Source organism: Bubalus bubalis, chromosome 20 (assembly GCF_019923935.1).
Source record: "Bubalus bubalis isolate 160015118507 breed Murrah chromosome 20, NDDB_SH_1, whole genome shotgun sequence".
Classification (NCBI taxonomy): domain Eukaryota; kingdom Metazoa; phylum Chordata; class Mammalia; order Artiodactyla; family Bovidae; genus Bubalus; species Bubalus bubalis.
Window position 1 is genome coordinate 22,913,730 of NC_059176.1, and position 13,452 is coordinate 22,927,181.

The 13,452-nt window shown below is 37.4% G+C and overlaps 1 protein-coding gene across 7 annotated transcripts in view; it reads right to left on the reverse strand.

Annotated features, from left to right (window-relative positions):
* MIPOL1 (mirror-image polydactyly 1) overlaps positions 1–13,452 on the reverse strand; it is a 332,144-nt gene that overhangs the window by 201,057 nt on the left and 117,635 nt on the right. The gene's annotated exons all lie outside the window — the stretch shown is intronic.

Genomic DNA, 13,452 nt, shown 5'->3' on the forward strand with positions numbered 1-13,452 from the left:
CCAAGATTACTACAAAATATGGGATTTTTTAAAATCATAAATTTACAACTTACGCAAAAAATGTCAGAAAGTCTTTAGAATAAAGATGCTTTCATGCCAAAAATTTATAATAAAGGCTCCTCAAAACTTAGAGACTTCTGCTAATTATCAAATGTGTTCATGGCTTAAATGCACACTCCCTTCAATCTTGCCTAACACTGCTTTTTCTGGAAAATAAGGATAGGTTTACTATTACACTGAAGAACAATGTATTAGAGAAAATGGTACTGGATACTTAACATAGTCTATTATATTTTAAAAAGTATTAGTTGCAAAGCTGGTGAAGACTAATTTTTAAGGAAATAATTTCAGTTTTTGATATTTTAAGAAGGCAAAATTACATGTGGACCTTTAGGAATGATATGCTGAAATGCAGTTTTAAAACAGAATGACCCACAGGAATTAGCACAGAAAAAGAATAATAGAAATTCTAGATCTACTTCAAAAAAGATGAAGAAAATCTTAAAGAAAAAAAAAAAATCAGTCCTCAACAGCAAGAGGCAAGCTTAGAAAAATATGTATTTTCTACCCAACAAGCATATGAGACCTAAATAAATGTGATCATCTAAGATATATTGTGATCTTGAGCATATAACTTTCTAGAGAAAGTAAAACTAATTAATGATGTAAAAAATCAGATTGGTGATTGCTACTGGGGAACAGCAAGGGCATGGGTTAACTGAAAAGAGAACGGGGGAAATTTCTGGAGTGATAACTAATGATATGTTGTGCTGAAGAATTCAGAGGACAAAGTACCGATGCCTGCCTTCACCTGAAATTCATAAAGTGAGTGAGGTGAACTGATGGATAGAGGAAAGGATGGATAATGCAGAGATAATATAACAAATCAAGCTTAGCAAATACTAACGATTTTTGAATTAAGGACTTCAGGTGATGAGCGCCATACATTGAAAATATGTCATAAGAAAACGTTACGGAAAAATGGTTGATACAGTAATCCTAAAGACTTGAGAACCTAACTAGATTGTTTGAAAATGAGCAAGACAAAAGTTAACAGAATTAAAAGAAGAAAAATTCATCATGATCATTTGATACTTTAAACACCTCCCTCAGAAATATATGCAACAAGCAAGAATAAATCTATGAATACAGAACTGAAAAACATGATGAATCTACTTGACCTAAATGATATATAGAGAAAAACACTTCATTCGGCAACTGCAGAATACACAATATTTTAGAGAACACAGCTCATGTAACAAATACAACCTGTTTTGGGGTCAGAGCAAAGTATCAACAAATTTCTAAGGACTGAAATCACTTAGTTTGTTTTCTTGTCACCATGGAATTAAATTCTAATTTAATGACAAACATAATATCAAAGCTAATGTTTAAGTGTTAAGCAACATACTTCTAAATGACTCATGGATTCAAGAAAAAAAATCACATATAGAAAATAATAAATATTTTAAGGTATATAATAATGAAATACAAACATATCAAAAACTTGTGGGATGTGACCAAAGTGGTATACAAAGAAAAACTAATAGTTTTTATGAAAAGATCAATGGTTTGGAAGATTCAACATTGCTAAGAGGCCAATCTTTCTCTAATTGATCTTTATAAATGTGCATGCAATTCTCATCAGAATACTAGTCAATTTTTTTTTCATGAAAAATGACAATCTGAACAAAGGACCAAGAATTCAGAAACAAACCCACATATATACAGCCACCTGATACGTTAGAATTCACTGCAGGCAAGAGGAAAGGAGTTGATATTTTAAATACATGATACTGGGTCCAGACAAGTAGATATTCATATGAAGAAAATGATGTACTTTGAATATCGAAAAATTAATTGGAAACCAATGAAGACCAAAAATGAAAGCTAAAATAATCAAGCTTCTAGAAGAAAGCAGAGCAGAATGTCTTTATCTCTCTGAGAAAGCAAGGGGTTCTTAAACAGGTGACAAAATATGCTAACTACTAGGGAAAAAGAAATGAGAAAATCTACTTCATTAAAATCAATAATTTTTGATGAAAACAGACAGCATTAAGAGAATAAAAATGAAAGTCCCAAACCATACAAGCATTTGTATCCAAATTACATAAGTGAATAAGAAAAAACAAACAAGTTTAATCTTGGGCAAAAGCCTAACAGACACTTCACAAAAGAGGATACCAAAATGGCCAAAAAATACATGAAGAGAAGATCGTCATTAGTAATTAAGGAAACACAAATTAAAGCCTAATGAAATGCAACTACATATTGATCAAAGTGATGGAAATTAAAATAAAGGTGCCCAATAGGCTACTGGAGATCATTGGAGAAATAACTCCAGAAAGAATGAAGGGATGGAGCCAAAGCAAAAACAATATCCAGTTGTGGATGTGACTGGTGATAGAAGCAAGGTCTGATGCTATGAAGAGCAATATTGCATAGGAACATGGAATGTTAGGTCCATGAATCAAGGCAAATTGGAAGTGGTCAAACAGGAGATGGCAAGAGTGAACGTCAACATTCTAGGAATCAGTGAACTAAAATGGACTGGAATGGGTAAATTTAACTCCAATGACCATTATATCTACTACTGTGGGCAGCAATCCCTTATAAGAAATGGAGTACCCATTATGGTCAACAAAAGAGTCCAAAATGCAGTACTTGGATGCAATCTCAAAAAGGACAGAATGATCTCTGTTCATTTCCAAGACAAACCATTCAATATCACAGTAATCCAAGTCTATGCCCCAACCAGTAACACTGAAGAAGCTGAAGTTAAACGGTTCTATGAAGACCTCCAAGACCTTTTAGAACTAACACCCAAAAAAGATGTCCTTTTCATTATAGGGGACTGGAATGCAAAAGTAGGAAGTCAAGAAACACCGGGAGTAACAGGCAAATTTGGCCTTGGAATACGAAATGAAGCAGGGCAAAGGCTAATAAGAGTTTTGCCAAGAGAATGCACTGGTAATAGCAAACACCCTCTTCCAAAACACAAGAGAAGACTCTACACATGGACATCACCAGATGGTCAACACCGAAATCAGAATGATTATATTCTTTGCAGCCAAAGATGGAGAAGCTCTATACAGTCAGCAAAAACAAGATAGGGAGCTGACTGTGGCTCAGATCATGAACTCCCTATTGCCAAAATCAGACTTAAATTGAAGAAAGTAGGGAAAACCACTAGACCATTCAGGTATGACCCAAATCAAATTCCTTATGATTATACAGTGGAAATGAAAAATATATTTAAGGGCCTAGATCTGATAGACAGAGTGCCTGATGAACTATGAATGGAGGTTCGTGACATTGTACAGGAGAGAGGGATCAAGACCATCCCCATGGAAAAGAAATGCAAAAAAGCAAAATGGCTGTCTGGGGAGGCCTTACAAATAGCTGTGAAAAGAAGAGAAGTGAAAAGCAAAGGAGAAAAGGAAAGATATAAGCATCTGAATGCAGAGTTCCAAAGAATAGCAAGAAGAGATAAGAAAGCCTTCCTCAGTGATCAGTGCAAAGAAATAGAGGAAAACAACAGAATGGGAAAGACTAGAGATCTCTTCAACACAATTAGAGATACCAAGGGGACATTTCATGCAAAGATGGGCTCGATAAAGGACAGAAATGGTATGGACCTAACAGAAGCAGAAGATATTAAGAAGAGGTGGCAGGAATACACAGAAGAACTGTACAAAAAAGATCTTCACGACCAAGATAATCACGATGGTGTGATCACTCACCTAGAGCAAGACATCCTGGAATGTGAAGTCAAGTGGGCCTTAGAAAGCATCACTATGAACAAAGCTAGTGGAGGTAATGGAATTCCAGTTGAGCTATTTCAAATCTGAAAAATGATGCTGTGAAAGTGCTGCACTCAACATGCCAGCTAATTTGGAAAACTCAGCAGTAGCCACAGGGCTGGAAAAGGTCAGTTTTCATTCAGATCCCAAAGAAAGGCAATGCCAAAGAATGCCCAAACTACTGCACAATTGCACTCATCTCACACGCTAGTAAAGTAATGCTCAAAATTCTGCAAGCCAGGCTTCTGCATTACGTGAACCGTGAACTTCCAGATGTGCAAGCTGGTTTTAGAAAAGTTAGAGGAACCAGAGATCAAATTGCCAACATCTGCTGGATCATGGAAAAAGGAAGAGAGTTCCAGAAAAACATCTATTTCTGCTTTATTGACTATGCCAAAACCTTTGACTGTGTGGATCACAATAAACTGTGGAAAATTCTTCAAGAGATGGGAATACCAGACCACCTGACCTGCCTCTTGAGAAACCTATATTCAGGTCAGGAAGCAACAGTTAGAACTGGACATGGAACAACAGACTGGTTCCAAATAGGAAAAGGAGTACATCAAGGCTGTATATTGTCACCCTGCTTATTTAACTTATATGCAGAGCACATCATGAGAAACACTGGGCTGGAAGAAGCACAAGCTGGAATCAAGATTGCTGGGAGAAATATCAATAACTTCAGATATGCAGATGACACCATCCTTATGGCAGAAAGTGAAGAGGAACTCAAAAGCCTCTTGATGAAAAGTGAAAGAGGAGAGTGAAAAAGTTTGCTTAAAGCTCCACATTCAGAAAACGAAGATCATGGCATCTGCTCCCATCACTTCATGGGAAATAGATGGGGAAACAGTGTCAGACTTTATTTTTTGGGCTCCAGAATCACTGCAGATGGTGACTACAGCCATGAAATTAAAAGATGCTTACTCCTTGGAAGGAAACTTATGACCAACCTAGATAGAATATTGAAAAGCAGAGACATTACTTTGCCAACAAAGGTCCGTCTAGTCAAGGCTATGCTTTTTCCAGTGGTCATGTACAGATGTGAGAGTTGGACTGTGAAGAAAGCTGAGCGCAGAAGAATTGATGCTTTTGAACTGTGGTGTTGGAGAAGACTCTTGAGAGTCCCTTGGACTGCAAGGAGATCCAGCCAGTCCATTCTAAAGGAGATCAGTCCTGGGTGTTCTTTGGAAGGTCTGATGCTAAAGCTGAAACTCCAATTCTTTGGCCACTTCATGAGAAGAGTTGACTCATTGGGAAAGACTCTGTGGCTGGGAGGGATTGGGGACAGGAGGAGAAGGGGACAACAGAGGATGAGATGGCTGGATGGCATCACCAACTCGATGGATATGAGTTTGGGAGAACTCTGGGAGTTGGTGATGGACAGGGAGGCCTGGCATGCTGCAATTCATGGGGTCGCAAAGAGTTGGACACGACTGAGCAACTGAACTGAATGATAGCAAATGTTAACCCTGGCAGCTAGATAAGCTCTTACATTGCTGGTGTAAACTGGTACAACAACTTCAGGAAAATGTTTAGCATTACCTATGAAAGCTAAATCTGTGACAGCTGTGTATATACTCCTGTGTATATACCTGAATATGTTCCAAAAGTAGTAACTGTAAAGAACAGCCACAGGACTTCATTCATAATAAATCAAAAAGAGAAACAACATCATTTCTAACACCTGTTATTTTCATACACTAGAATGTAACACTATAATGAAAAAGATAAACCACTGATAACTGTAACAACACACATCAACATACTGGCATAAGTAACACTGGATGAAGAAGTCAGACAAAGAAGAGTACGCAGCATGAATCCTTTTATATCAAGTTTAAAACATGCAAAATGACCTAGGTTTTAGAAGTTAGAAGGTGTTAGAAGTGAGAGTGGTGACTATGCTTGGAAAGGAATTCTGACGAGGAAGAGGCATGGAGGAAACCTCTGCAGTGCTGCTTCTGTACTATGAAATGGGGTCAATATCCACCAAATTTTTACTTAAGATTTGTGTTCTTTCCTAGAAGTCATACATGATTTAAACTGTTTTTTTTTAATGCAAGTTTAGCTTTCATATCTATTCCTCTATCATTTTTCTTGTTTAGACCCTCATTATCTCTTGCCTGAATTATTACAATAGGATCCCAACTATTTCCTCAGTCTTGGACTTATACTATATAATTCACTTTATGCAGTGCTGTCCAGAAATCTTGTTCAAGAACGTACTTTCTTTATTACCAGAAAACTAAAAAAAATTTCAGGAGACCCAACTGCCTAGAAAATAAAGTCTAAGTTCCTGAGCATTTTATTCATCCAAATTCCCCTTGGATGGAATCTCAACATTTCTGTGTACAATTTTTCCATGAAGGCAGTACAAAAATCTATATTTATTTAAAATATTTATACTCTTTGATTTAGTATTTCTACTTCTAAGAATTTTCCCTAAGGAAATAAACATGGATGTACATAAAAATTTACCTACAAAAATGCTCCTGCTATGAAAAGAGAAAAAAACATAACTACCTCCCTAAACAGCATGAGTTCAATAAATCTTAATATAAACATTTAGAAAAATATACGAGTATCTGACAAAATATAAAATCAAAGTGAAAAATCAGGTTATCAAGTAGTATATTTGATATGCATTGAAAACAAGACAAAGGATCTGTGTATGACTGTTTCCCTTCTTGCTTATCTGTACTTGTCCAAAGTTATTTATAGTTTCAAAAAGTTGTAAAAATGTTGTAATAAGAAGAAAGGAAGTTATTAGAATAGATCAAGTATCAACAATAAATTTCAGCAAGATGGACTGGAAAAAATGCACAGGCAAATAATTGTATGACAGACAGGAAAGCAAATTAACAAACTGACAGGGGAAAAAATTAATAAAAATTTTTAGTCACAATAACAATGTTAAACATGTCTCCTACTTTTCTTGAAAAATGAAACTCTAAATGTTATGATTTATTTTCTTTTCAAGTATGAGTTTTTTGGAAAACTTCTAATAATTTAACAGATCATTATTTTGCATTTATTAGGTGCTAGTTATTATGTGAATTACAAGGGCTACAAAGTGAAAGCAACACTTAACAATGGGGAAATCTGGAAACTTGGTTATGCTTTCCTCTGCTAATGTGGAACATTACCTTTGATGGTCACATCACTGGCCAGGAATCTGGGTTTGCTCTTCAAGGAGATTTGCTAAAGTTTATTTTTACACACAAACTGAGACAACTCCAGTCATCCTGAGGGTATTTACGGGGGACTGGTTCCAGGAGTTCCTGCGTATATCAAGACCCACTGAAGCTCAAGTCCCTTATATAAAATGCTGCAGTACAATAAACACAGTTGACCCCTGAAAAACACCAGTATGAACTACATGGGCCCATGTGGATTTTTTTCAATAAATATATAGTTGGCCCTCCTTATTCAGGGTTTCCACATCTGTGGATTCAACAAACCACAGACAGAAATTTCCATCAGTGGTTGGTTGAATCCACTGTATCTTCCAAACGTATAGACAGGGAAGGCTGACTATATTTAAAATGATCACCTCTTTATAAATCTCCACCACCATCCACTGACCTATAACACTGAGAAAACTCAAAAACCTAACATTTTCATAAAGAAAAGGATGGTCACCTAATCTCCTAAATTCATCAACTTGCCAGCTCATGTATCTATCCAAGTTCTTGACAGTCATCTGCTACGATGAAAGTAGTTTTACTGTTCCTAGCAAAAGACAACTCTTCTACTTAAGTTCTAGATCCGCTCTCAATCTACTTATCTACTTCAAGACTTTGCTAAAGTAATACTCTAGTCTCTCCCTTAAATTCATCTTTCCTTTTCTGGTTCATTTCCATCAACAGATCAACAACATGCCTTAGAATCTCCCATTAAAAAAGAAAGAAAAGCCCACCAACCATTCACCCTTACCCTAAACATAAGCCCATTCTCCATCTATTGGCAATTTCTCTATTGCCATTATAGGGAGATAAAAGTTATATATATTCACTCTGTTTAGTTCCTCACCTTTCATTCTTTCCTCAAACCACTTCAGTGTGGCCTTTCTCCTGGACAAAACTCTTTTCAAGGCTCTCAACACCTCCCATCTGCTCAAATTTAAAAGTAACGATTCCACCTTCAATGTGCATGACCCCTGGACACCATTCAAGGGAACTGATCATTCTCATCTTTTGCAAACACTTCTTCAGTTTCCTTCTTCATTTTCTATCATTCCTAGTCTCCTCACAGGCCCCTTCCACTTTGGCCAACTGCTAAATTGTTGACAGACCACAGGGTTTGATCCTAGGCCCACTCTTTCTCAATTATCTTTCTCTGGTTTCATCTAGAGTCACATCTTTAATTATCTGTATGCTGATGACTGCAATAGCTAAGTGAATACTCAATACTTCCATCTGGATTTCTAAGAATCATCTCAAATACACCATATCAATCAAAAATAGAAATTCCCTCTGGAAATACACTGATCATCTCCCCGCCCCCCACCCACCTAAACTTGCTCATCACAAAAATTGAAGCAAATAATCTACACAGCATTTAAGTCCAAAACAGACTCTGCCTAATTCTTCCAGCTCCCTTATGCCCCAAACCAATCTGTCTTAAAGATCTACTCACTATACTCTTGAAATATTTTTCAAATCTATCTACTTCTCCAAATCTACACTTGCCCCTATGAGCTAGCATCAGTTTCATCTTTGGCTTGGACTATTGCAACAGCCTTCTCCTTCAATATAAGACACAAATTTTAGTGCCTACCATGGCACATAAAACCTTACAAATTTGTCTGCTGCCTATCTCTTCTACCTCATAAGCTGCTGGTATATTCCTTGCTCACTGCTCTTCAACCATATTCAAGCTTGGAGCATTTACATCAGTGCCTTAAACACACAAAGCTTGTTCCCTCACACAGCACATTGTTGATGTATTCTTTCCTGATGGAATGCTCTCTTTATAGATTAGCATGGCTGGACTCTTCTCTTTCAAGTCTCAATTCAACTGTTCACCAGAATTCAACAATTCAACAAAACGACTGCCTTGATCACCTGAGGGAGGAGGGTTCAGGATGGGGAACACATGTATACCTGTGGCGGATTCATTTTGATATTTGGCAAAACTAATACAATTATGTAAAGTTTAAAAATAAAATAAAATTAAAAAAAATAAATAAATAAATTAAAAAAAAAAAGGAAGAACTATCAACAGCGAATTCAAAAAAAAAAAAAAAAGTGACAATCCTATGACCAATTGTGGTCACTCTCCATTACCTTTTTATTTTAATAACATCACTAACTGAAAATACTTCATTTGTTTGTTCACTATCTCTATTACCATACTAAAACATAGGTTCCGTAAGAGTAACAACCTTCTATCCCTGGATTGGGACAATCCCCTGGAGGAGGGAAAGGCTACCCACTCCCGTATTCTGGCCTGGAGAATTCCATGGACTGTATAGTCCATGGGGACACAAAGAGTCAGACATGACTGAGTGACTTTCACTTTCACTGAGTCCCCCAACACAGAGATATAACAGGTCCTCAGTAAAATATGGATGAATAAATAATATTTCAATAACTCCTTTTAGTTCAGTTTATCTTGAAATACATGTGGAAACAGTGGAGACAGTGTATTTTGTGGGGCTCCAAAATCACTGCAGATGGTGACTGCAGCCATGAAATTAAAAGACGCTTACTCCTTGGTAGGAAAGTTATGACCAACCTAGACGGCATATTAAAAGGCAGAGACATTACTTTGCTAACAAAGGTCCATCTAGTCAAGGCTATGATTTTTCCAGTAGTCATGTATGGATGTGAGAGTTGGACTATAAAGAAATCTGAGTGCAGAATTGATGCTTTTAAACTGTGGTGTTGGAGAGAAGATTCTTGAGAGTCCCTTGGACTGCAAGGAGATCCAACCAGTCCATCCTAAAGGAGATCAGTCCTGAATATTCATTGGAAGGACTAATGCTGAAGCTGAAACTCCAATACTTTGGCCACATCATGCGAAGAGTTGACTCCCCTGATGCTGGGAAAGATTGAAGGCAGGAGGAGAAGGGGATGACAAAGGATGAGATGGTTGGATAGCATCACCAACTCGATGGACATGAGTTTGAGTAAACTCCGAGAGTTGGTGATAAACAGGGAAGCCTGGCATGCTGCAGTCCATGGGGTCACAAAGAGTCAGACATGACTAAGCAACTGAATTGAACTGAACATGTAATAAAATGAAACTGGATCCCTTTCTTACACCATTCACAAAAATTAACTTAAAACAAATTAAAGACTTAATTGTAAGACCTGAAGCCATAACTCCTTTAAGAACTGAACTGATCTTGAAATAGATCTAAAATATAAAATAGCTAAGCTCATTCAGTTCATTAATTCATCTGTTTCGTGCCTACACTGTCCTAAGGACTAATAGACACAGATAAAGAACAGTTCCTACGTTCAAGTTAGGTGGGAAGACAGGCATAAAGTCAATTAACTGTACTGCAGTGTGACAAGTAGTATAATAGGATATAAAGTAAAATGTGGGCACAAAGCAGATATTTATCAATACTGTGCCATGAAAGAGACCTTTATGGAGGAGATAATATTTAAATTAGCTATAAAGCAGTAGGTAGATGAGAGAGTAACAAGTGAATAGAAGCATGTGTCAGTGAGAAGGGGAAATACACTTAAAGGTACAAAGAGTTACAAAGCAACAGATCACCTGTACTTGTGGTAAACTGTTCAGCTGTCTTCTTAGAATTTTCTTCACTGTAATCCTGTACTGGATTCACATCTTCCTCTTAACTAGTTTATTTTTCATTTTGCTAGAGCTTCAGTTCAGTTCAGTTCAGTCGCTCAGTCGTGTCCAACTCTTTGCGACCCCATGAATTGCAGCATGCCAGGCCTCCCTGTCCATCACCAACTCCTGGAGTTCACTCAGACTCATGTCCATCGAGTCAGTGATGCCATCCAGCCATCTCATCCTCTGTCATCCCCTTCTCCTCCTGCCCCCAATCCCTCCCAGCATCAGAGTCTTTTCCAATGAGTCAACTCTTCGCATGAGGTGGCCAAAGTACTGGAGTTTCAGCTTTAGCATCATTCCTTCCAAAGAAATCTCAGGGCTGATCTCCTTCAGAATGGACTGGTTAGTGCATGGTATATCAAGAGCTTGCAAGCTATAGAGAAGGAGGAACCTGACTAGTGAAATGTTTAGCTGAATTTCTTTAATTACCCTGATATTTACTCCGTGGTCCTCCCTGCTTTTTATATTTGTCAACTGTGGACCTGAAAGATCTCAGGATCTATAGTTTTCATTACAGCATTTGACAGAAGTAACTATCAAAAAAAGATGTGTTAAATTATATTTTGGGTAAAAGAGGCACATAAATGTTTTAAAAATATTTTCAACAACAAACACAATAAATAAAAGTACACAGATGAAAAAGGGTTACTACTGAATTTAGGGATTTGGAATGACTCTTTTCCAGAAAATAGTGATGAGTTAAGATTCTCTGCATGGTGTTCAGGTAATAGAAATTTATGATCACTCATTCAGCCTTGATAGGCCAAGATGGAAAATTAACAACCAGAAGACGACAAAGGAGAAGGAAACTCAGGGAGAGGACACTGAGACACTTCACCTGGGGAAAGAGAAAATAGTGCTAATTAAGATGACATTTCTGTGGTATTCTTTCCAAAGACTCAAAATCTCATTCTAACCATAAGAAAAAGGTATAGTTTCAGCTTTAGTCCGAAGGCATGAAAACCAGGAAAGTCAATGATATAAGATTCAGATGTTAATGTCATCCAGAAACACCCTCACAGACACAATCAGAAATAATGTCTAACCAAAAAGCTGGACACCCCATAGTCCAGTCAAGTTTTCACATAATTAGCATACTATTCCTTGGGGTTCTGGCTAAATTAGACTGGTTCTAGGATAGTTTTGATTTCCCAGGATATGCATAGATGGTTAGAGCCTGGCAGGAGAAGGCTTCAGGCCTCACTGATAGTTGTAGTCCATAGAATAATATTATATTTTCATTGACTGGAACTCAGCTGGTACCCAGTGCAGTAGGTAAAGGGCCTAGCTTCTGAGCACTGAATAAGTAAGGCCTGGGAATGAAGATTGGAGTATGGACTTTTGCCAAAAGGGTTACAGGGGTTGGTATATAAAATATATCCAAAACACAAAAGCAAAGACCTTATAATAAAGAATTGGAATATAGCAGGGATAAAGGAAGAAAGTGGTCAGTTCTTTATGTACATGGATGTTTTAGTTAACAAAATAAATGATTTCTAAAACATCCTAAGCTGGAGTTTATACCTGTAATTGTTGTAAGCTCATAAAAATAGTTTTGACTCTCTCTTTAACAATATAGGGCTTCCCTGGTGGTTCAGACAGTAAAGAATCTGCCTGCAATGTAGAAGACCTGGGTTTGATCCCTGAGCTAGGAAGATCCCCTGGAGAAGGGAATGGCTACCCAGTACTCTTGCCTGCGAATTCCATGGACAGAGGAGCCTGGCAGGCTACAATCCACGGGGTCACAAAGAGTCAGACACAACTGAGCAACTAACACTTCACTTTTTTTTAAACAATATACTGAATGATCCAAGATTGAATACACTTGGTAGGGTACAAAATGCTAAAAAAAAAAAAAAAAAAAGTTGCTCATTTAAAAAGTTTAAATTGAACTTTTCCCAATTCTAATCTGAAGATAAATGATAAATGTCAGATTTCCACATTGAGATAGGATAGAATTGTTTGTGGCAGAACAGTGCTCCAGCCAGGAAAAAAGAAAGCTAGATTAAAATTTAAAAATCATGTTTAAGACAGCAGAAGACTGCTGCTGCAACAATGACTTGAGCAGCTAGAATTCTGAAGAGGGTTTAGCTGGAGACAGGTGATTGGAAGACCGGAAGTTGTTTTTTTCCTCCTAAGTTTTAAAGGCTCAAGGAATGCGCAAGAGGCTGAGAAATCAGGCTGTGACTACATAGAGGACTCTGGCTGGAGAACAGAGAAGTCATCTAAGCCTCTGGCATTTATGCAGGGCTGAAGTGACAAAATTAGAGATTTGAGATTTGTTTCCATCTCAGATCATTTGCTAAATCCCAAACCTGTACAGGGCTCGAAGTTACAGAGCTAAGCCCTAAGCCCTGTGAAAAGAATACTGGCATTTCCAACAGTCTTAAAATGCTGAGAAGACAAACAACAGACTAGAGGATTCTCCTGGAGTAGGTCCCTAGTGAATACTCAGCTCTCAGTTTAGGAAGCCTCACCAAAAGCACAGAGGTAAACCACAGGTAGACCAAGATGTGCCAAAACTCACCCAGCCTTCAAGGATATACTAAAGAATGTCAGATACTGATAGAAATGAACTAATAGGAAATATTTTATGAAGTATAAAAGGGACAGCTGGTTAAGCGATAACCTTAAGCAAGCAAGAAAAGAGGTCCACTAGTGTGAAATAGAGCAGTTGTCCACTAACCGAAATATGTAAGAAAGATACAAAGTAGAAAAGGCGGAGTATATGGGTGCCACATGCAGGTAGGCCAGTCAATGATATGATGGAGAAAAGCAGAAATTTCTCTTTCTATTGGAGAGAAGAGGTTGGATAGTTGAGGGGAAAGGAAGA